This window comes from Pristiophorus japonicus, chromosome 23 (assembly GCF_044704955.1).
Source record: "Pristiophorus japonicus isolate sPriJap1 chromosome 23, sPriJap1.hap1, whole genome shotgun sequence".
NCBI classification, from domain to species: domain Eukaryota; kingdom Metazoa; phylum Chordata; class Chondrichthyes; family Pristiophoridae; genus Pristiophorus; species Pristiophorus japonicus.
Window position 1 is genome coordinate 3383521 of NC_091999.1, and position 23545 is coordinate 3407065.

General features: G+C 52.2%; 1 protein-coding gene across 1 annotated transcript in view; it reads right to left on the reverse strand.

Moving 5' to 3' along the window:
• Positions 1-881: 881 nt before the first annotated feature.
• The window catches only part of LOC139235276 (probable E3 ubiquitin-protein ligase MARCHF10), a 34257-nt gene continuing 11593 nt past the window's right edge, over positions 882-23545 (reverse strand). The window contains exons 4-6 of the mRNA XM_070866418.1: positions 17641-17754; positions 10068-10116; positions 882-1098 (exon numbers count right to left, since the gene is read on the reverse strand). The gene's annotated coding sequence lies outside the window, so the exon portion shown is untranslated. The remainder of the gene's footprint in view (positions 1099-10067; positions 10117-17640; positions 17755-23545) is intronic.

Consider the following 23545-nt stretch of genomic DNA (forward strand, 5'->3'; position numbering starts at 1 on the left):
AGTATAAAAGCAGGGAAGTCTTGTTCCAGCTGTACAGGGTATTGGTGAGGCCACAACTGGAATACTGCATGCAGTTTTGGTTTCCATACTTAAGAAAGGATATACTTGCTTTGGAGGCAGTTCAGAGAAGGTTCACTCGGTTGATTCCGGAGATGAGGGGGGTTGACTTATGAGGAGCAGTTGAGAAGGTTGGGCCTCTACTCATTGGAGTTCAGAAGAATGAGAGGTGATCTTATCGAAACATATAAGATAATGAGGACCAGGTGGATGAAGAGAGGATATTTCCACTCATCGGAGAAACTAAAACTAGGGGGCATAGTCTCAGAATAAGGGGCCGCCCATTTAAAACTGAGATGAGGAGGAATTTCTTCTCTCAGAGGGTTGGAAATCTGTGGAATTCTCTGCCCCAGAGAGCTGTGGAGGCTGGGTCATTGGATATATTTAAGGCGGAGATGGACAGATTTTTTTGAACGATAAGGGAGTGAAGGGTTATGGGGAGCGGGCGGGGAAGTGGAGCTGAGTCCATGATCAGATCAGCCATGATCTTATTGAATGGCGGAGCAGGCTCGAGGGGCCAGGTGGCCTACTCCTGCTCCTATTTCTTATGTTCTTATATACATCATTACCATAGGCCTCGAACGCGGATGACTTGCTTCCACACCAAAAGGGATGAGTTTCATAGACGTTTCGATGAAGGACCAGATATTCCAGTCGGCTCTTCCATATACACGCACACACACACACACACACACACGTACACATACACTCATGTACACGCACATGCACAACACTCAGACACACACATTCATACGCACACGCACACGCACACACTCTTTCCAAACGAGTTAAAGAAGTTGACACATGGCAGTAACAGAGACACCTTGTACACGAAGGTCCCACAAATCCTGTGAGACACTTTATCAAAAGAAAACAGTCGATTGCATAGCACATTGTCCATACAGTACTATAACTGGCGGGGGCACGGGCGGGGCCCCTCTCCTTACGCGTCCCTCTGGTGAAGCGTAAGCAGCATGCTGTCGTGCATAACGGCGCTGTGGGGCCCCAGATCCGGACTGTCCTCATCGTCAGAGTCGGAATCTGCAAGACAGAATCAGAGCAGAAAGGCTGCAGAAATGGTGCAAGGGGTGCGTTATTCTCGATACAGACAATTGGCTGCTGGCGAGCGGGCAACCAGGCTGACATTTCGGCTCACATTTGTGCAGGAGAATGGACCCCCTCTGGGGGTAGAAAGGGAAGGGGTAGGGAGAGAGAGAGGGGGATAGGGAGAGAGAGAGAGACGGAGAGGGGGAAGAGGGGTGAGGAGTGGGGGAGGGGGAGAGGGAGGGAGGGGGAGGACAGGGGTGGGACGTTAGAGGAGTGGGGATAGAGGAGAGGGGGAGGAAGAGGGGAGGGGTGAAGGAAGGGACGGAGGAGAGGGGGAGAGGGAGAGGGGTGAGGAGAGGGGGAGAGGGTGAGGCGTTAGAGGGGTGGGGATAGAAGAGGAGAGCAAGGCGGCTGGAAGAGGGGAGGGGAGAAGGAAGGGAAGGAGGAGAGGGGGAGAGTGAGGCATTAGAGGAGGGGTGGGGATAGAGGAGAGCAAGGCGGGAGGAAGAGGGGAGGGGAGCAGGAAGGGAAGGAGGAGAAGTGGTTGAGGAGAGGGAGAGGGGGAGGGGGGGGGGAGAGGGAGAGGGAGAGGGGGACAGGGAGAGGGGAAGAGGAGTGAGGAGAGGGGGAGAGGGAGAGGAGTGAGGAGAGGAGGAGGGGGAGGGGGTGAGGAAAGGGGGAGGGGGAGAGGAGAGTGGGAGAGGAGTGAGGAGAGGGGGAGGGGGTGAGGAAAGGGGGAGGGGGAGAGGGATGAGGAGAGAGGGAAAGGAGTGAGGAGAGGGGTGAGGAGAGAGGGAGAGGGGTGAGGCTAGGGGGAGAGGAAGAGGGGAGGGGAGCAGGAAGGGAAGGAGGAGAGTGGTTGAGGAGAGGGAGAGGGGGAGGGGGGGTGAGGAGAGGGGGGGAGAGGGAGAGGGAGAGGGGGACAGGGAGAGGGGAAGAGGAGTGAGGAGAGGGGGAGGGGGAGAGGAGAGAGGGAGAGGAGTGAGGAGAGGAGGAGGGGGAGGGGGCGAGGAAAGGGGGAGGGGAGAGGAGAGAGGGAGAGGAGTGAGGAGAGGGGTGAGGAGAGAGGGAGAGGGGTGAGGCTAGGGGGAGAGGAAGAGGGGAGGGGAGCAGGAAGGGAAGGAGGAGAGTGGTTGAGGAGAGGTGTGAAGGATAGAGGAGGGGGAGAGCAGGGTGGGGGGCGGGGGGGAAGAGGGAAGGGGAGGCGAAGGAGTAGAGGGGGAGGGGAGGAGTAGAGGGTGCCCTCTTGCAGCCGGAGAATGCGAGCATTGGGGCACTGTCTCTGGGGAGGTTCCCCCAGCACCCTTACACTTGGAGGCCCGAGAGCCCGGGGAGATATCACTGCCGAGGGATTCAGGGGGATCCGAGTGGGAGGGGGAATGGTTCTGCGAGAGCTCGGAGCGAATGACGTTGCTGGACTGCGCAGAGTCCCAAGGTGCTGCCGTGTTGCGATTCGCGGCCCGTAATTACATCATTACCAATGTTCCCTCTAAATATTCTGGGGTGGGGCGGGGGGTTGGGGCTCAGCCCCTTTAAATTTGCCGTGTCGATCTTTTCCAATGGCAGCAGCTGGTGAGCGGTCTGCGATGGACCTCCTGAGTGAATGTGCGCCTTAGGGGGAACATCGGCCATTTCGCTCAGAGTCTCCTGGTGTGCGGTTTAAGGGCAGCAAGAGCCCAGGAAGAGTCCATCTGTGCTGATTGAGCTGATCCCAGTCCACATAAGGGGCCGGGGGTGGAGGGGGGAGGGGGCTGCAATTGGCACACAGTATTGCCAACTCTCATGAATTCATCGCGAGACGCGTGTTTTTTTTTTTAAATGAACATTTTAGCCTAACTCAGGAGACTCAACTCCGAAAACTCGTGGTTTTGTTTCCAGCTTCGTCGTGCCTTATGTGATTCGCTGATGCTGGGACACACTGGTCAGGTCAGGGGGTCTCAAGCAGGGGTGGTCCGCGGCCCCCTGGGGGGGGGGGGTCTGCGAGAAAATCTCAGGGGGCTCCGCAAGTTGGTTTGTCCGCAAGAGTTCGTAGACTCTTGGGGCCCCCACGCCCCCCCCCCGCCTCCACCCCTCGCTCCGCTGTGTACTGAGACGATTGGAATAGAAACATAGAAAACAGGTGCAGGAGCGGGCCATTCGGCCCTTCGAGCCTGCACCGCCATTCAATGTGATCATGGCTGATCCTCCATCTCAGCACCATATTGCCGCTTTGTCCCCATACATAGAAACATAGAAAACAGGTGCAGGAGCGGGCCATTCGGCCCTTCGAGCCTGCACCACCATTCAATGAGTTCATGGCTGAACATGCAACTTCAGTAGCCCATTCCTGCTTTCTCGCCATACCCCCTGATCCCCCTAGCAGTAAGGACTACATCTAACTCCTTTTTGAATATATTTAGTGAATTGGCCTCAACAACTTCCTGCGGTAGAGAATTCCACAGGTTCACCACTCTCTGGGTGAAGAAGTTTCTCCACATCTCGGTCCTAAACGGCTTACCCCTTATCTTTAGACTGTGACCCCCCTGGTTCTGGACTTCCCCAACATCGGGAACGTTCTTCCTGCATCTAACCTGTCTAAACCCGTCAGAACTTTAAACGTTGATGTCTTTTGTGTCTAGAAATCTATCTATCCCCTTCTTAAATATATTCAGTGACTTGGCCTCCTGTGGTCGAGAATTCCACCCTCTGAGTGAAAACATTTCTCCTCATCTCGGCCCGAAATTTGTTCGAGTCGCACTGAGCAGGTTGGGCCGATACCCTCTGGAGTTTAGAAGCATGAGAGGTGATCTCATTGAAACATATCGGGCTAAAAATTCGGTTCGAGGTGGTAATACTGCCTGGTCGCCAACTTTAGCGCTGGGCGACGTTTACCGCCTCCAAGCGGGATATTCACTTTTAGCGCCCCGAGAGGGGAGGGGAGTGGAGCACGATGGGCAGCGTCCTCCTCGGGCACCAACGAGAGCGCTGCTCAAGTTGAGGCGCTGGGATGCTGGCATCCATGCGACTGCAGAGGAGGTAAGGTGGCAGAGGCAAAACCTGCAAGGCGATGGAAGAAACGTTAGCGACAGGCCTACAGAGGTCAGACAGGTCAGGAGCCGTGGACAATTACCCCGGGTCAGCCCTTCAGATATCGCACCTTTGCGGCGCCCGCTTTCCCCGCCGGGCGCTACGGCAGACAGAAGCGGTCAAGTGGGCGCCACCAGGGAGTTGCGCGCGTGCGTGACGTCACCACTTGGGTGCCGCTAGAGCGCGCAGCGCTCAATGACTGCGCCCGCCTGTCAAGCCAGCAATGAAGTTCACGGCAGGGCGTCTCAGTGCCCGGGCGGTAGGTGCTTGGCGGCCCGTTGGCGCCAACCAATTTCTAGTCCATCAGATTCTTGGGGGCTTGACAGGGTCGACGCTGAGAGTTTGTTTCCCCCCCCCCCACCCCCCCAGACTGGAGACTCTCAGGATAAGGGGCCGGCCATTTAGGACTGAGATGAGGAGGAATGTCTTCACTCAGAGGCGGGGGGTGAATCTTTGGAATTCTCTGCCCCGGAGGGCTGTGGAGGCTGAGTCGTTGAGTTGATTCATAATGGTGATCGCTAGATTATACCGCACCCACGGGAGCTGGGGATCGGGCGGTCAAGTGGAGTTGAGGTCAAAGGTCAGCCGTGGGCCTGTTGAATGGCAGAGCAGGCTCGAAGAGCCGTATGGCCGACTCCTGCTCCTACTTCTTCTGTCGATACAAAAACTGTGCGTGCGCACGTCCTCACTGTTGGACGCCATTTGCAATGTGGTTCGGGCAAGTTCCTCCGCTGCATAATCACTGGCCTCGACAGCAACACAAAAGCAAAATATCACAGATGCTGGAATCTGAAATAAAAACAGAAAATGCTGGAAATACTCAGTGGGTCAGGCAGCATTCGTGGAGAGAGAAAGAGAGTTAACGTTTCAGGTCGATGACCCTTCATCAGAACTCGGCTAGGCCAGTCCTGACGAAGGGTCATTGACCAGAAACGTTAACTCTGTTTCTCTCTCTCCACGGATGCTGCCTGACCCACTGAGTATTTCCAGCATTTTCTGCTTTTGTAGGCCATTCGGCCCTTCGAGCCTGCACCACCATTCAATAAGATCATGGCTGATCATGCAACTTCAGTACCCCTTTCCTGCTTTCTCTCCATACCCCTTGATCCCTTTAGCCGTAAGGGCCACATCTAACTCCCTTTTGAATATATCTAACGAACTGGCCTCAAGAACTCTCTGTGGTAGAGAATTCCACAGGTTCACAATTCTCTGGGTGAAGAAGTTTCTCCTCATCCCGGTCCTAAATGGCTTACCCCTTATCCTTAGACTGTGACCCCTGGTTCTGGACTTCCCCAACATCGGAAACATTCTTCCTGCATCTAACCTGTCCAATCCCGTCAGAATTTTATGTTTTTTTGAGATCCCCTCTCATTCTTCTAAATTCCAGTGAATATAAGCCTAGTCGATCCAGTCTTTCTTCATATGTCAGTCCTGCCATCCCGGGAATCAGTCTGGTGAACCTTCGCTGCACTCCCTCAATAGCAAGAATGTCCTTCCTCAGATTAGGAGACCAAAACTGAACACAATATTCCAGGTGTGGCCTCACCAAGGCCCTGTACAACTGCAGTAAGACCTCCCTGCTCCTATACTCAAATCCCCTAGCTATGAAGGCCAACATGCCATTTGCCTTCTTCACCGCCTGCTGTACCTGCATGCCAACTTTCAATGACTGATGTACCATGACACTCAGGTCTCGTTGCACCTCCCCTTTTCCCAATCTGCCACCATTCAGATAATATTCTGCCTTCGTGTTTTTGCCACCAAAGTGGATAACCTCACATTTATCCACATTATACTGCATCTGCCATGCATTTTGCCCACTCACCTAACCTGTCCAAGTCACCCTGCAGCCTCTTAGCGTCCTCCTCACAGCTCACACCACCACCCAGCTTAGTGTCATCTGCAAACTTGGAGATATTACTGACTTCTGCATTTATCTCAGTAAGTTTTTTTTTTGATTGCTTCTACATTCAAAGACAGAGCCCGCACACATTGCTTTTAACTATGAAATAGAACGGAGGGAGTTGGACTTTCTTGGAACCTGAGTGGAGGGCAGGAGAATCAGTGAGTGCGTAGCGAGCCTTCCTGTCAACCCCTCTTTCCCCCTTGCGCGGAGCCGCCCGGTGTCGATTGGAAGCCGGCTTCGCGGTTGAAAAGAGACCATTCTTTTCCTCCTTAAACTGGTGGTTGTGATGGGGAGTGCAAAGGATGCACCTGCGTGTATGCTCACAAGTTAGTCAAGCTGTTGAGTTGGGCAAGTCACGTGATGGTGACAAGACTCAATAAAACCCCGGCCAGTTGGGTTCGGGGGATCCACGATGGGGCAGCTGGTTGCGAGACCGGTGGGATGAACTGGTAATGTGTCGTGTGATTGTTAAACCTTTGCTAATAAACCAACTAGTTCTTAATAGCAATGTGTTGCTATGAATTCTTAGGCAAAGAACCCATGAAGCAAATACGTTACAGGGAGGGGGGGGGGGCGCCACTGGGAAGCAGGGGGCGGAATGAAAGAGACTTGCCATCTCTGGGCCTGCATCAGGGCTGTAACCCGGGTTGGGCTTTGGTATTAAGATAAGAAGGAACAAGGGCTTGGAGACCAATTGTAGCATCGCTACTGCCACCCTAGGCCAGGGATTGGTCCCAGACACCGAGTGTCAGCCGTGTCTCAGTGGGCAGCACCCTCACCTCTGAGTCAAAAGGTTGTGGGTTCAAGCCCCATTCCAGGGACTCGAGCACATAAATCCAGGCTGACACTCCAGCGCAGTGCTGAGGGAGTGTCGCACTGTCGGAGGTGCCGTCTTTTGGATGAGACGTTAAACCGGGGCCCTGTCTGCTCTCTCAGGTGGACATTAAAAGATCCCACGGCCACTATTTCGAAGAAGAGCAGGGGGGAGTTATCCCCGGGGTCCTGGGGCCAATATTTATCCCTCAATCAACATTAAAAAAAACAGATTATCTGGGTCATTATCACATCGCTGTGTGTGGGAGCTTGCTGTGCGCAAATTGGCGTTTCCCACATTACAACAGTGACTACACTCCAAAAGTACTGCATTGCCCCAGAAGGCTGTGGATGCTGAGTGTTTGAGTATATTCAAGACTGAGAGATATATTTTTGGGGTCCAGGGGAATCAAGGGATATGGGGGTAGTGCGGGAAAGTGGAGTTAAGTCAATGATCAGCCATGATCTTATTGAAAGGCGGAGCAGGCTCGAGGGGCCGAATGGCCGACTCCTGCTCCTATTTCTTATGTTCTTATTGGCTGCAAAACACTTTGAGACGCCTGGTGGTTGTGAAAGGTGCTATATAAATGCAAGTCTTTCTTTCTTACATTAAGTACGTTAAAAAAAAATAGTAATAACTATATACGCTTAATTGTATAACTCATTTTTATACAGAAAAAAATGCACAGAGTGTTACAGAGGGTCCTCAAATTCTTTTGTAACACGGGAGGGTGAAGTGGGGTTGGGGGAGGTGGAGGGGGTCTCGGAATCTAGAGGCCTGAGGATCACTAGAAATGTGTCCTCGGACCACACCTGCATACTTGGGGTGAGCTGGCAACACTGGTCACACTTCCATGGGCAGCTTGCTCGAGCAATGAGATCAATGCTAGCACCAGCTCTTGGGCAGGTCCCAGGAGTCATCGTAACCTTACACTGAGGTGCACAGCAGCGTGGTGATAAAAGGTAGGAGTTTTTAAAAAGTTTTTTGTAGCAGCATTTTCAGATGCAGCAATACAGTTTTTGTAAAGAGCTGTGACCTGTTCGAGGTTAAATAACACCTCTAATGAGATTTTACGTAAACTAGAGGTGATCCAAAACTCGGTTGCCGATGTCCTAACTCACACCCAGTCCCACTCACCCATCACCCCCTGTGCTCGCTGCCCCGTGTCCTAACTCGCACCAAGTCCCGCTCACCCATCACCCCCTGTCCTCACTGCCCCGTGTCCTAACTCACACCAAGTCCCACTCACCCATCACCCACTGTGCTCGCTGCCCCGTGTCCTAACTCGCACCAAGTCCCGCTCACCCATCACCCACTGTGCTCGCTGCCCCGTGTCCTAACTCGCACCGAGTCCCGCTCACCCATCACCCCCTGTGCTCACTGCCCCGTGTCCTAACTCGCACCAAGTCCCCGCTCACCCATCACCCACTGTGCTCGCTGCCCCGTGTCCTAACTCGCACCGAGTCCCGCTCACCCATCACCCCCTGTGCTCACTGCCCCGTGTCCTAACTTGCACCGAGTCCCGCTCACCCATCACCCCCTGTGCTCACTGCCCCGTGTCCTAACTCGCATCGAGTCCCGCTCACCCATCACCCACTGTGCTCACTGCCCCGTGTCCTAACTCGCACCGAGTCCCGCTCACCCATCACCCCCTGTGCTCGCTGCCCCGTGTCCTAACTCGCACCAAGTCCCGCTCACCCATCACCCCCTGTGCTCACTGCCCCGTGTCCTAACTCGCACCAAGTCCCGCTCACCCATCACCCCCTGTGCTCGCTGCCCCGTGTCCTAACTCTCACCAAGTCCCGCTCACCCATCACCCACTGTGCTCGCTGCCCCGTATCCTAACCCACACCGAGTCCCACTCACCCATTACCCGCTGTGCTCGCTGACCTATATTGGCTTCCGGTTAAACAACGCCTCGATTTCAAAATTCTCATCCTTGTTTACAAATCCCTCCATGGCCCTCGCCCCCTCCCTATCTCTGTAATCTCCTCCAGCCCCACAACCCCCCAAGATGTCTGCGCTCCTCTAATTCTGCCCTCCTGACCATCCCTGATTATAATCGCTCCACCATCGGTGGCCGTGCCTTCTGTTGCCTGGGCCCCAAGCTCTGGAACTCCCTTCCTAAACCTCTCCGCCTCGCTACCTCTCTCTCCTCCTTTAAGACGCTCCTCAAAATCTACCTCTTTCACCAAGCTCTTGGTCACCTGTCCTCACATCTTTATGTGGCTCGGTGGAAAATTTTGTCTGATAACAGAGTGCAGGTCCACAGATCCCTGAAGGTAGCAGGCCAGGTGGATAAGGTGGTTAAGAAGGCGTACGGAATGCTTGCCTTTATTGGCCGAGGCATGGAATACAAGAGCAGGGGGGTTATGCTTGAACTGTATACAACACTGGTTAGGCCACAGCTGGAGTACTGGGTGCAGTTCTGGTCACCACATTACAGGAAGGATGTGATTGCACTGGAGAGGGTACAGAGGGGATTTACAAGAATATTGCCAGGACTGGAGAATTTTGGCTGGGGTTGTTTTCTTTGGAACAGAGGAGGCTGAGGGGAGACCTTATGGAGGTGTATAAAATTATGAGGGATCTGGATAGAGTGGGTAAGACGGACCTGTTTCCCTTGGCAGAAGGTTTAAGGTCATTGGGGGGAGGTTGAGAGTGGATTTGAGGGGAAATGTCTTCACCCAGAGGGTGGTGGGGGTCTGGGGCGGAACTCACTGCCTGAAAGGGGGGGTAGAGGCAGAAACCCTCACCACATTTGGATGTGCACCTGAAGTGTCGTAACCCACAGGGCTACGGACCGAGAGCGGGAAAGTGGGATTAGGCTGGGTAGCTCTAGGTCGGCCGGCGCGGACACGGTGGGCCGAGATGGCCTCCTTCCGTGCTGCAAATTTCTGTGATTCTGTGATAACGCTGCTGCGAAGCACCGTGGGATGTTAAAGGCGCTATGTCAATGCAAGTGGTCATTGTCGTGTCCCGTTGCAAAGTGCCTGCTCCAATCCGCTCTGGGTCCTGTGGTATGGTGCGCTGGCAGGTGGACCCCCGGATGTGACCATGTCAGGGAATGCGGGTGACTCACGGGCAGGAGAGAGAGAGCACAGAGAGAAATACAAAGACACACAACACTGGTGGCACCTCCCCGCCTTGGCTGAACAGGCACAGAGCGAGACCTACTTTGAATGCCACTGCCATCAGTTCCAGGCTGTGAGTCGGCTGTGGTGAACTAGGGAGAAAAGAACTCGCTGTTAAATTCAGATCTACTCACATTGTTCCTTACAATTGGCTCAAGCGTCACAGCCCAACACAAAGTGTGTTTCTGTAATATTCATTCACGGGATGTGGGCCTCGCTGGCAAGGCTGGTGTTTATTGCCCATCCCTAATTGCCCCTGGAGAAGGTGGTGGTGAGCTGCCTTCTTGAACCGCTGCAGTCCGTGTGGTGAAGGTGCTCCCACAGTGCTGTTTGTGATTTATACTCTGTTGTAGTGGTTTGGTACAACTGAGTGGCTCGCTAGGCCATTGCAGAAGGCATTTAAAAGTTAATCACATTGCTGAGGGTCTGAAGTCACATATAGGCCGGATCAGGTAAGGACGGTACATCTCCTTCCCTAAAGGACATTAATCAATCAAATGTTCTTTTACGGCAATCCGGTAGTTACTTGCTTACTATTACTGATATTAGCTTTTTATTTCTGATTTATTAAATTAACTGAATATAAATTCCCCAGCTGCCGCAGTGGGACTTAAACTTGCGTCATTCGTCCAGTGGTGTACTACTGCAGTAACATAATGACTATCCAACTGTACTTTACACCAATCCATCCAATACTGCATCAATCAGTCACCCTTATACATTCCCATACTGGTTGTCTTCCGTGTGCCTTTGCCAAATCTAGTGTTCGGACGCAGTACTACCCCATGGCTCCAGCATGGCTGGTGGAAGGCTGCTGACTTTCAGTGGGGGACACTTCACGTGGCCTTGTCGCCGTTCCCATCTATGGCAGTGGTCCCTTTACCCTGTGTGTGTGTGTGTGTGAGACAGTTGTCCCTTTACCCTGTGTGTGTGTGTGTGTGTGAGACAGTTGTCCCTTTACCCTGTGTGTGTGTGTGTGTGAGACAGTTGTCCCTTTACCCTGTGTGTGTGTGTGTGTGTGACAGAGACAGTTGTCCCTTTACTGTGTGTCTGTGTGTGTGTGTGTAGTGTGTGAGACAGTCGTCTCTTTACCGTGTGTGTGTGTGTGTGTGTGTGTGTGACAGTCGTCCCTTTACCCTGTGTGTGTGTGTGTGTGTGTGTGACAGTCGTCCCTTTACCCTGTGTGTGTGTGAGACAGTTGTCCCTTTACTGTGTGTGTGTGTGTGTGTGTGTGTGTGTGTGTGTGTGTGTGTGAGACAGTTGTCCCTTTACCGTGTGTGTGTGTGTGTGTGTGTGTGTGTGAGACAGTCGTCCCTTTACCCTGTGTGTGTGTGTGTGACAGTCGTCCCTTTACCCTGTGTGTGTGTGTGTGTGTGTGTGTGTGTGTGTGTGTGTGACAGTCGTCCCTTTACCCTGTGTGTGTGTGTGTGTGTGTGTGTGTGACAGTCGTCCCTTTACCCTGTGTGTGTGTGTGTGTGTGTGTGTGACAGTCGTCCCTTTACCCTGTGTGTGTGTGTGTGTGACAGTCGTCCCTTTACCCTGTGTGTGTGTGTGTGTGTGACAGTCGTCCCTTTACCCTGTGTGTGTGACAGTCGTCCCTTTACCCTGTGTGTGTGTGTGACAGTTGTCCCTTTACCGTGTGTGTGTGTGTGTGTGTGTGTGTGACAGTTGTCCCTTTACCCGGTGTGTGTGTGTGTGTGTGTGTGTGACAGTCGTCCCTTTACCCTGTGTGTGTGTGTGTGTGTGTGTGTGTGACAGTCGTCCCTTTACCCTGTGTGTGTGTGTGTGTGTGTGTGTGTGTGTGACAGTCGTCCCTTTACCCTGTGTGTGTGTGAGACAGTTGTCCCTTTACTGTGTGTGTGTGTGTGTGTGTGTGTGTGTGTGTGTGTGTGTGTGTGTGTGAGACAGTTGTCCCTTTACCCTGTGTGTGTGTGTGTGTGAGACAGTCATCCCTTTACTCTGTGTGTGTGTGAGAGACAGTCGTCCCTTTACCCTCTGTGTGTGTGTGTGTGTGTGTGTATGTGTGTATGTGAGAGAGAGACATCCCTGTCTGGCATAAAAATAAAACGGGGAAGGTGGCTCAACCGTGGCTAACAAGGGAAATTAGGGATAGTGTTAAATCCAAGGAAGAGGCATATAAACTGGTCAGAAAAAGCAGCAAACCTGGGAGGACTGGGAGAAATTTAGAATTCAGCAGAGGAGGACTAAGGGTTTAATTAGGAGGGGGAAAATAGAGTGTGAGAGTAAGCTTGCAGGGAACATAAAAACTGACTGCAAAAACTTCTATAGATATGTGAAGAGAAAAAGATTAGTGAAGACTAATGTAGGTCCCTTGCAGTCAGAATCAGGTGAATTCATAATGGGGAACAAGGAAGTGGCAGACCAATTGAACAAATACTTTGGTTCTATCTTCACTAAGGAAGACACAAATGACCTCCCGAAAATACTAGGGGACCGAGGATCTAGCGAGAAGGAGGAACTGAGGGAACTGAGGGAAATCCTTATTAGTCGGGAAATGGTGTTAGGGAAATTGATGGAATTGAAGGCCGATAAATTCCCGGGGCCTGATAGTCTGCATCCCAGAGTACTTAAGGAAGTGGCCCTAGAAATAGTGGATGCGTTGGTGATCATTTTCCAACAGTCTATCGACTCTGGATCAGTTCCTATGGACTGGAGGGTAGCTAATGTAACACCACTTTTTAAAAAAGGAGGGAGAGAGAAAACTGGAAATTATAGACCGGTTAGCCTGACATTGGTAGTGGGGAAAATTCTGGATTCAATTATTAAAGATGAAATAGCAGCGCATTTGGAAAGCAGTGACAGGATTGGTCCAAGTCAGCATGGATTTATGAAAGGGAAATCATGCTTGACAAATCTTCTAGAATTTTTTGAGGATGTAACTAGTGGAGTGGATAAGGGAGAACCAGTGGATGTGGTGTATTTGGACTTTCAAAAAGGCTTTTGACAATGTCCCACACAAGAGATTGCTGTGCAAATTAAGGCACATGGGATTGGGGGTAAAGTATTGACGTGGATAGAGAACTGTTTGGCAGACAGGAAGCAGAGAGTCGGGATAAACGGGTCCTTTTCAGAATGACAGGCAGTGACTAGTGGGGTGCCGCAGGGCTCAGTGCTGGGACCACAGCTATTTACAATATACATTAATGGTTTAGACGAAGGAATTGAGTGTAATATCTCCAAGTTTACAGATGACACAAAGCTGGGTGGCAGTGTGAGCTGTGAGGGGGACGCTAAGAGGCTGCAGGGTGACTTGGGCAGGTTAGGTGAGTGGGCAAATGCATGGCAGATGCAGTATAATGTGGATAAATGTGAGGTTATTCACTTTGGTGGCAAAAACAGGAAGGCAGAATATTATCTGAATGGTGGCAGATTAGTAAAAGGGGAGGTGCAACGAGACCTGGGTGTCATGGTACATCAGTCATTGAAAGTAGGCATGCAGGTACAGCAGGCAGTAAAGAAAGCAAATGGTATGTTGGCCTTCATAGCGAGAGGTTCATCAGACTGATTCCCGGGATGGCAGAACTGACATATGAAGAAAGACTGGATCGACTAGGCTTATATTCACTGGAATTTGGAAGAATGACAGGGGATCTCATAGAAACATATAAAATTCTGACGGAATTGGACAGGTTAGATGCAGGAAGAATGTTCCCAATGTTGGGGAATTCCAGAACCAGGGGTCACAGTCTAAGGATAAGGGGTAAGCCATCAAGGACCGAGATGAGGAGAAACTTTTTCACCCAGAGAGTGGTGAACCTGTGGAATTCTCTACCGCAGAGAGTTGTTGATGCCAGTTCATTGGATATATTCAAGAGGGAGTTAGATGTGGCCCTTATGTGTTGTGTGTGTGTGAGACAGTTGCCCCTTTACCCTGTGTGTGTGTGTGAGACAGTTGCCCCTTTACCCTGTGTGTGTGTGTGTGTGAGAGAGACAGTCGCCCCTTTACCCTGTGTGTGTGTGTGTGTGTGTGAGACAGTCGCCCCTTTACCCTGTGTGTGTGTGTGAGAGACAGTCGCCCCTTTACTGTGTGTGTGTGTGTGTGTGTGTGTGTGTGTGTGTGTGTATGTGAGAGACAGTCGTCCCTTTACTGTGTGTGTGTGTGTGTGTGTGTGTGTATGTGTGTGTGTGAGAGACAGTCGCCCCTTTACCCTGTGTGTGTGTGTGTGTGTGTGTGTGTGTGTGACAGTCGCCCCTTTACCCTGTGTGTGTGTGTGTGTGTGTGAGACAGTCGCCCCTTTACCCTGTGTGTGTGTGTGTGTGTGTGTGTGTGTGACAGTCGCCCCTTTACCCTGTGTGTGTGTGTGTGACAGTCGCTCCTTTACCCTGTGTGTGTGTGTGTGTGAGACAGTCGCCCCTTTACCCTGTGTGTGTGTGTGTGTGTGTGTGTGTGTGAGACAGTCGCCCCTTTACCCTGTGTGTGTGTGTGAGACAGTCGCCCCTTTACCCTGTGTGTGTGTGACAGTCGCCCCTTTACCCTGTGTGTGTGTGAGACAGTCGCCCCTTTACCCTGTGTGTGTGTGTGTGACAGTCGCCCCTTTACCCTGTGTGTGTGTGTGTGACAGTCGCCCCTTTACCCTGTGTGTGTGTGTGAGACAGTTACCCCTTTACCCTGTGTGTGTGTGACAGTCGCCCCTTTACCCTGTGTGTGTGTGTGAGACAGTCGCCCCTTTACCCTGTGTGTGTGTGACAGTCGCCCCTTTACCCTGTGTGTGTGTGTGTGTGTGTGTGTGTGTGACAGTCGCCCCTTTACCCTGTGTGTGTGTGTGTGACAGTCGCTCCTTTACCCTGTGTGTGTGTGTGTGAGACAGTCGCCCCTTTACCCTGTGTGTGTGTGTGTGTGTGTGTGTGAGACAGTCGCCCCTTTACCCTGTGTGTGTGTGACAGTCGCCCCTTTACCCTGTGTGTGTGTGTGAGACAGTCGCCCCTTTACCCTGTGTGTGACAGTCGCCCCTTTACCCTGTGTGTGTGTGTGTGACAGTCGCCCCTTTACCCTGTGTGTGTGTGTGAGACAGTTACCCCTTTACCCTGTGTGTGTGTGACAGTCGCCCCTTTACCCTGTGTGTGTGTGTGAGACAGTCGCCCCTTTACCCTGTGTGTGTGTGACAGTCGCCCCTTTACCCTGTGTGTGTGTGTGTGACAGTCGCCCCTTTACCCTGTGTGTGTGTGTGAGACAGTCGCCCCTTTACCCTGTGTGTGTGTGTGTGTGTGTGAGAGACAGTCGCCCCTTTACCCTGTGTGTGTGTGTGTGTGAGAGACAGTCGCCCCTTTACCCTGTGTGTGTGTGTGTGTGTGACAGTCGCCCCTTTACCCTGTGTGTGTGTGTGTGTGAGACAGTCGCCCCTTTACCCTGTGTGTGTGTGTGTGTGAGACAGTCGCCCCTTTACCCTGTGTGTGTGTGTGTGTGTGAGAGACAGTCGCCCCTTTACCCTGTGTGTGTGTGTGTGTGAGACAGTCGCCCCTTTACCCTGTGTGTGTGTGTGTGTGTGTGAGAGACAGTCGCCCCTTTACCCTGTGTGTGTGTGTGTGTGTGTGAGACAGTCGCCCCTTTACCCTGTGTGTGTGTGTGTGTGTGTGAGACAGTCGCCCCTTTACCCTGTGTGTGTGTGTGAGACAGTCGCCCCTTTACCCTGTGTGTGTGTGTGAGACAGTCGCCCCTTTACCCTGTGTGTGTGTGTGTGTGAGACAGTCGCCCCTTTACCCTGTGTGTGTGTGTGTGTGTGAGACAGTCGCCCCTTTACCCTGTGTGTGTGTGTGTGAGACAGTCGCCCCTTTACCCTGTGTGTGTGTGTGAGACAGTCGCCCCTTTACCCTGTGTGTGTGTGTGTGTGTGTGAGACAGTCGCCCCTTTACCCTGTGTGTGTGTGTGTGTGTGAGAGACAGTCGCCCCTTTACCCTGTGTGTGTGTGTGTGTGTGTGTGACGGTCGCCCCTTTACCCTGTGTGTGTGTGTGTGTGTGTGTGTGACAGTCGCTCCTTTACCCTGTGTGTGTGTGTGTGTGAGACAGTCGCCCCTTTACCCTGTGTGTGTGTGTGTGAGAGACAGTCGCCCCTTTACCCTGTGTGTGTGTGTGTGACAGTCGCCCCTTTACCCTGTGTGTGTGTGTGTGTGAGACAGTCGCCCCTTTACCCTGTGTGTGTGTGTGTGTGTGACAGTCGCCCCTTTACCCTGTGTGTGTGTGAGACAGTCGCCCCTTTACCCTGTGTGTGTGTGTGTGTGAGACAGTCGCCCCTTTACCCTGTGTGTGTGTGTGTGAGACAGTCGCCCCTTTACCCTGTGTGTGTGTGTGTGTGTGAGACAGTCGCCCCTTTACTGTGTGTGTGTGTGTGTGTGTGTGTGTGTGTGTGTGACAGTCGCTCCTTTACCCTGTGTGTGTGTGTGTGTGAGACAGTCGCCCCTTTACCCTGTGTGTGTGTGTGTGAGACAGTCGCCCCTTTACCCTGTGTGTGTGTGTGTGTGTGAGAGACAGTCGCCCCTTTACCCTGTGTGTGTGTGTGTGTGTGTGTGTGTGTGACAGTCGCCCCTTTACCCTGTGTGTGTGTGTGTGTGTGTGTGTGACAGTCGCTCCTTTACCCTGTGTGTGTGTGTGTGTGAGACAGTCGCCCCTTTACCCTGTGTGTGTGTGTGTGTGAGAGACAGTCGCCCCTTTACCCTGTGTGTGTGTGTGTGTGTGTGACAGTCGCCCCTTTACCGTGTGTGTGTGTGTGTGTGTGTGTGAGAGACAGTCGCCCCTTTACCCTGTGTGTGTGTGTGTGTGTGTGTGTGTGACAGTCGCCCCTTTACCCTGTGTGTGTGTGTGTGTGTGTGTGTGTGACAGTCGCTCCTTTACCGTGTGTGTGTGTGTGTGTGTGTGTGTGTGTGTGTGTGTGACAGTCGCCCCTTTACCCTGTGTGTGTGTGTGTGTGACAGTCGCCCCTTTACCCTGTGTGTGTGTGTGTGTGTGTGACAGTCGCTCCTTTACCCTGTGTGTGTGTGTGTGTGTGTGTGACAGTCGCCCCTTTACTGTGTGTGTGTGTGTGTGTGTGAGACAGTCGCCCCTTTACTGTGTGTGTGTGTGTGTGTGTGTGTGTGTGTGTGTGTGTGTGACAGTCGCTCCTTTACCCTGTGTGTGTGTGTGTGTGAGACAGTCGCCCCTTTACCCTGTGTGTGTGTGTGTGTGTGTGTGAGACAGTCGCCCCTTTACCCTGTGTGTGTGTGTGTGTGACAGTCGCTCCTTTACCCTGTGTGTGTGTGTGTGTGTGAGACAGTCGCCCCTTTACTGTGTGTGTGTGTGTGTGTGTGTGTGTGTGTGTGACAGTCGCTCCTTTACCCTGTGTGTGTGTGTGTGTGAGACAGTCGCCCCTTTACCCTGTGTGTGTGTGTGTGTGTGTGTGTGAGACAGTCGCCCCTTTACCCTGTGTGTGTGTGTGTGTGTGTGACAGTCGCTCCTTTACCCTGTGTGTGTGTGTGTGTGTGTGACAGTCGCCCCTTTACCCTGTGTGTGTGTGTGTGTGTGTGTGTGTGTGTGTGTGACAGTCGCCCCTTTACCCTGTGTGTGTGTGTGTGTGTGACAGTCGCCCCTTTAATGTGAGTGAGATTGTTGCACCCCCGCCCGTTACCTGGTAACTGGCCGCGCTCCCACTCAGCAGCCGCATGAGGTCTGTGAATCGCTGCTCGTAGAGGTGTAGCAGGACGGCCATGTAGAGACTGGAGCTTGTCATCTGTTCGTCAACCTGTGACGGGGGGTGGGGGGAGCGGAGGGGAGATGAGAGAAATGGTTCAGCCTTCGGTGCGCAGAGAGAACCGGTAAAATGGGCAGCTTCACTCCACCCAGCCTCCTTCTCTAGTCCCCATCCAGAGGGCACCGACATCTCGTGGGGGCTAACATTCCTCAAAGCTCTTGAAGCGTTTGCGTTCGGTGCTGTCCCATGTGCTATTTAATTTAAATCAACCACCAGTGAGCTACGAATGGGAATTTCAATGTCATAAGAACAAAAGAAATAGGAGCAGGAGTAGGCCATTCGGCCCCTCGAGCCTGCTCCGCCATTTAATACGATCATTGCTGATCTGATCATGGACTCAGCTCCACTTCCCCGCCCGCTCATCATAACCCATTATCCCCTTATCATTTAAGAAACTGTCTTAAATATATTCAATGACCCAGCCTCCACAGCTCTCTGGGGCAGAGAATTCCACAGATTTACAAACCTCTGAGAGAAGAAATTCCTCCTCATCTCAGTTTTAAATGGGCGGCCCCTTATTCTAAGACCATGCCCCCTAGTTCTAGTCTCCCCCATCAGTGGAAACATCCTCTCTGCATCCACCTTGTCCAGACCCCTCATAATCTTATACATTTCGATAAGACCACCTCCCATTTTTCTGAATTCCAATGAGTAGAGGCCCAACCTACTCAACCTTTCCTCAAAAGTCAACCCCCTCCTCTCCGGAATCAACCGAGTGAACCTTCTCTGAACTGCCTCCAAAGCAAGTATATCTTTTCGTAAATATGGAAACCAAAACTGTACGCAGTATTCCAGGTGTGGCCTCACCAATACCCTGTATAACTGTAGCAAGACTTCCCTGCTTTTATACTCCATCCCCTTTGCAATAAAGGCCAAGATTCCATTGGCCTTCCTGATCACTTGCTGTACCTGCATACTATCCTTTTGTGTTTCATGCACAAGGACCCCCAGGTCCCGCTGTACTGCAGCACTTTGCAATCTTTCTCCATTTAAATAATAACTTGCTCTTTGATTTTTTTTCTGTCAAAGTGCTTGACATCACACTATCCAACATTATACTCCATCTGCCAAATTTTTGCCCACTCACTTAGCCTGTCTATGTCCTTTTGCAGATTTTTTTGTGTCCTCCTCACGAATTGCTTTTCCTCCCATCTTTGTATCGTCAGCAAACTTGCCTATGTTACTGTCATGTATGTATGCTTGGGGATACTAGCCACCAGGGGTCGCCACTGTCGGAGGTCACTAGGCTGTACGCACGTGTGTGGGGGCTAGGTATATAAAGGAAGCCACCATGTAATGCGGGCACTTTGGGCCCGAATAAAGTTGAGCCAGATTTGTACCTGAGTGAGTTTACAATATTCAGTCTATCGAGTTATTACATACATAACATTTGGCGACAAGGTAACTCAAGAACTTTCGCGTGCACAATGAGCACCATTGGAATTCTGGAGAGATTCTTGGAGGGAGAGGACTGGTCAGATTTTATCGATCGCCTGGACCAGTACTTCGTGGCCAACAAAATGGAGGAAACTACTGATGCAGTTAGGCGCAGGGCGGTTTTCTTCACTGTTTGCGGTCCGAAAATCTATGGCCTCATAAAAGAATCTCCTCTCGCCCGCACGTCCAACGGGCAAGGACCATGAGGAATTGTGTGCTCTGGTACGTGACCATCTCAAACCAAAAGAAGGCATCATCATCTCATGATATCTATTCGACACACATGTTCGTTCTGAGGGCCAGGATGTGTCGGAATTCGTCGCTGACCTAAGGCGTCTTGCTGGGCCATGTAAGTTCGAAGATGCGTTGGGAGACATGCTGCAAGATTTCTTCGTAATAGGAATCAACCACGAGGTGATCCTCCGGAAGTTATTGGCTGCGGAGACACTGGATTTGAGCAAGGCCATCGCGATTGCCCAGGCATGCATGACGCCGGATGATAATTTAAGGCAGATATCATCGAAGAATCGGAGCTCCACGGCAAGTACTGTAAACAAGATTGCGTCGTCATATGATAGAGCTGCTTATGGCAGGGCCTACTCGACTGCGTATGCGAAACCTGTACCTGCTCAAAGTCCGCCAACGGGTATAAATCCGATTTCTCCCTGTTGTTGTGGGGGCAATCATCGGCATCATCAGTGTCGTTTTAAACAGTACATCTGTAAGGCTGTTCGAGAGTGGGGCATCTTCAGCTAATGTGTCCACAACTGAGCAAGCGTGCTGCGACTCACCACGTGGATGATGACGACCAGTCCAGCATGGACCTGGATATGCAACCCGAGATACCCGCGGAGGAAGTGTATGGACTGTATTTGTTCCTGACAAAGAGCCAACCGATAATGGTTAATGTGAAACTAAATGGCATGCCGCTATCGATGGAATTGGACACGGGTGCGAGTCAGTCAATAATGAGCCAAAGGACATTCGACAAGCTGTGGGACACTAAGGCTGTGAAGCCTAAGCTAAGCCCAGTCAATGCCAAGTTGCGTACTTACACCAAAGAACTCATACCGGTGATTGGCAGTGCAGTAGCCAAGGTGTCGTATGATGGTGTGGTTCATGATCTACCGTTATGGGTCGTTCCAGGAAATGGTCCATCGCTGTTCGGCAGGAGTTGGCTGGAAAAAATCAAATGGAATTGGAACGACATCAAAGCATTGCCATCGGTGGATGACAATTCGTGTGCTCAAGTGCTGAGCAAATTTCCCTCGCTGTTTGAACCGGGCATCGGCAATTTCACAGGAGCCAAGGTGCAGATTCACCTGGACTCGGCTGCAAGACCCGTCCATCACAAAGCTCGGGCTGTTCCGTACATGATGAGGGAGAAGGTTGAAATTGAGATAGACAGAGTCCAACGTGAAGGGCTCATATCACCGGTCGAATTTAACGAATGGGCCAATGCCATTGTTCCTGTGTTGAAGAATGATGGCACTGTCAGGATTTGTAGAGACTACAAGGTCACGATCAACCGATTTTTAAAACAGGATCAGTACCCGTTACCGACGGCTGATGACCTGTTTGCAACACTAGCCGGTAGGAAGTCATTCATTAAACTGGATCTGACGTCGGCCTACGACACAGGAGCTCGTCGACACGTCGAAGAAACTTACATGCATCAACACTCATAAAGGACTGTTTATCTACAACAGGTGTCCTTTTGGAATTCACTCGGCTGCAGCCATATTTCAGAGTCTACTGAAGTCTGTCCCTAGAACCGTCGTGTTTCAAGATGACATTCTGGTCACAGGTCGTGACACCGCCGAACATCTGAACAACCTGGAAGAGGTTCTACATCGTCTGGACAAAGTGGGACTCAGACTGAAATGTTCGAAGTGTGTCTTCATGGCACCGGGAGTCGAATGTCTGGGGAGGAAGATTGCTGCTGATGCCATCAGGCCTACGGACTGGAAAACCAAGGCCATCAAAAATGCACCCAAGCCTCAGAATGTGACGGAGTTGTGTTCGTTCCTTGGTCTACTCAAGTACTTCGGTAATTACTTACCAAGATTGAGCACTTTATTAGAGCCACTGCACATGCTGCTCAGAAAAGGTGACAACTGGGTTTGGGGTATGTCTCAAGATAGAGTTTGAGAGAAAACTACAAGTCTGCTTTGCTCTAACAAGTTGCTGGTACAGTATGATCCGTGTAAGTGTCTAGTATTGGCCTGTGATGCTTCATCATATGGGGTTGGCTATGTGCTCCAACAAACTAATGAGTCGGGTAAACTATAACCTGTTGCGTATGCTTAGAAAAGTTTGTCTGAGGCGGAAAGAGGCTACAGCATGGTAGAAAAAGAAGCTTTAGCCTGCGTGTATGGGGTTAAAAAGATGCATCAGTACCTATTTGGTCTTCGGTTTGAACTGGAAACAGATCACAAGCCACTCATTTCATTGTTTTCGGAAAACAAAGGTATCACTACCAATGCATCGTCCCGCATCCAGAGGTGGGCGCTGACATTATCTGCCTATGATTATGTCATTCGCCATAGACCTGGCACTGAGAATTGTGCCGATGCACTGAGCCGTCTGCCGTTGCCCACACCGGAGGTGGAAACGCCACAACCTGCAGATCTACTGGATGCTTTTGAGAGTGAAGGAACCCCTGTCACTGCTCAACAAGTTAGGACCTGGACCAGCCAGGACCCGATTTTATCGGTTGTGAAACGTTGTGTCCTTAGTGGTGATTGGTCTGCTACACCTATGGAAATGTGTGATGAGACCAAACCTTACAACCGTCGCAAAGACAAATTATCCATTCAGTCAGATTGTATACTGTGGGGTAATCGTATTATGTCTAAGAAAGGCAGAGAGAAAGTTGTACGCGATCTACACAGCACTCATCCCGGAACTGTCATGACATGCATAGTTTCTGCATTTTAATCGCAGATGTGATCAGTCCGCTGCTGCTAGAATTTGTTTTTAACTTGAGGACACCTGAAAAAAATGGCAGGCATGATAAAGACAAAAAAAAAATAGGAAAAACTCTGCAACGCATGCAGCGGGCACGGCATCCAGCCTGAAGGGTCCTGCATCAAGGTTTTGTGCCTGATTTAAAGGGACCTCGACGAGACCAACGCAAGACAGAACCGGTTTCATTCTCGCCAAAATGACACTCTGCCAGATTAACGAGGCCCCGCCAAATTACCAAGCGTTAATAGAAGACCGAAATACTGCGCATGCTGGAAATCTGAAATAAAAACAGAAAATGCTGAAAATACTCAGCAGGTCAGGCAGCGTCTGTGGAGAGAGAGAAACAGAGTTAATGCTTCGGGTCGATGAGCTTTCGTCTCAGCCCGCCAGCATGCGACAACCACCCCTCCCCCCGGCACCCCCACCTACCTGTGAGCCCTCGCGCTTCCCCCTCCCCCCTCCCCGCCACCCCCTGCGTACCTGCGAGGTCACTGTAATATAGCTCCACCTAGTGGACTGCACTGGTAATGCAGCTGCTGATGTAAATACAATAAAAGCATCAGGTCGCCTGACAAGTTCCTGATGTACTGCAGCCATCTTGTCGAGTCTGTGTGTTTGTCGTAAGGAATATCGTAGTCACGTGCTGCCCCTCCCTCCCCTCCCACCCGCCGTACCTGTGAGGCCCCACTCTCCCCCTCCCCCCAGCACCTGTCAGGCCCCACTCTGCCCCTCGCCCCCCCTGCACCTGTCAGGCCCCACTCTGCCCCTCCCCGCCCCCCCCTGTACCTGTCAGGCCCCACTCTGCATCCCTCCCCCCCCCCCCTGCACCTGTCAGGCCCCCCCCTGCCCCTCCCCCCCCTGCACCTGTCAGACCCCACTCTGACCCTCCCCCGCCCCTGCACCTGTCAGGCCCCACTCTGCCCCTCCCCCCCCTGCACCTGTCAGACCCCACTCTGACCCTCCCCCCCCCCCCAGCACCTGTCAGGCCCCACTCTGCACCCTCCCCCCCCTGCACCTGTCAGACCCCACTCTGACCCTCCCCCCCGCCCCTGCACCTGTCAGCCCCACTCTGCCCCTCCCCCCCTGCACCTGTCAGGCCCCACTCTGACCCTCCCCCCCCCCCCCAGCACCTGTCAGGCCCCACTCTGCCCCCCCCCCCACTGCACCTGTCAGGCCCCACTCTGACCCTCCCCCCCCCCTGCACTGTCAGGCCCCACTCTGCCCTCTCCCCCCACCTGCACCTGTCAGGCCCCACTCTGCCCCCCCCCCACTGCACCTGTCAGGCCCCACTCTGCCCCCCCCCACTGCACCTGTCAGGCCCCACTCTCCCCCCCCCCCCCCCAGCACCTGTCAGGCCCCACTCTGTCCCCCCCCC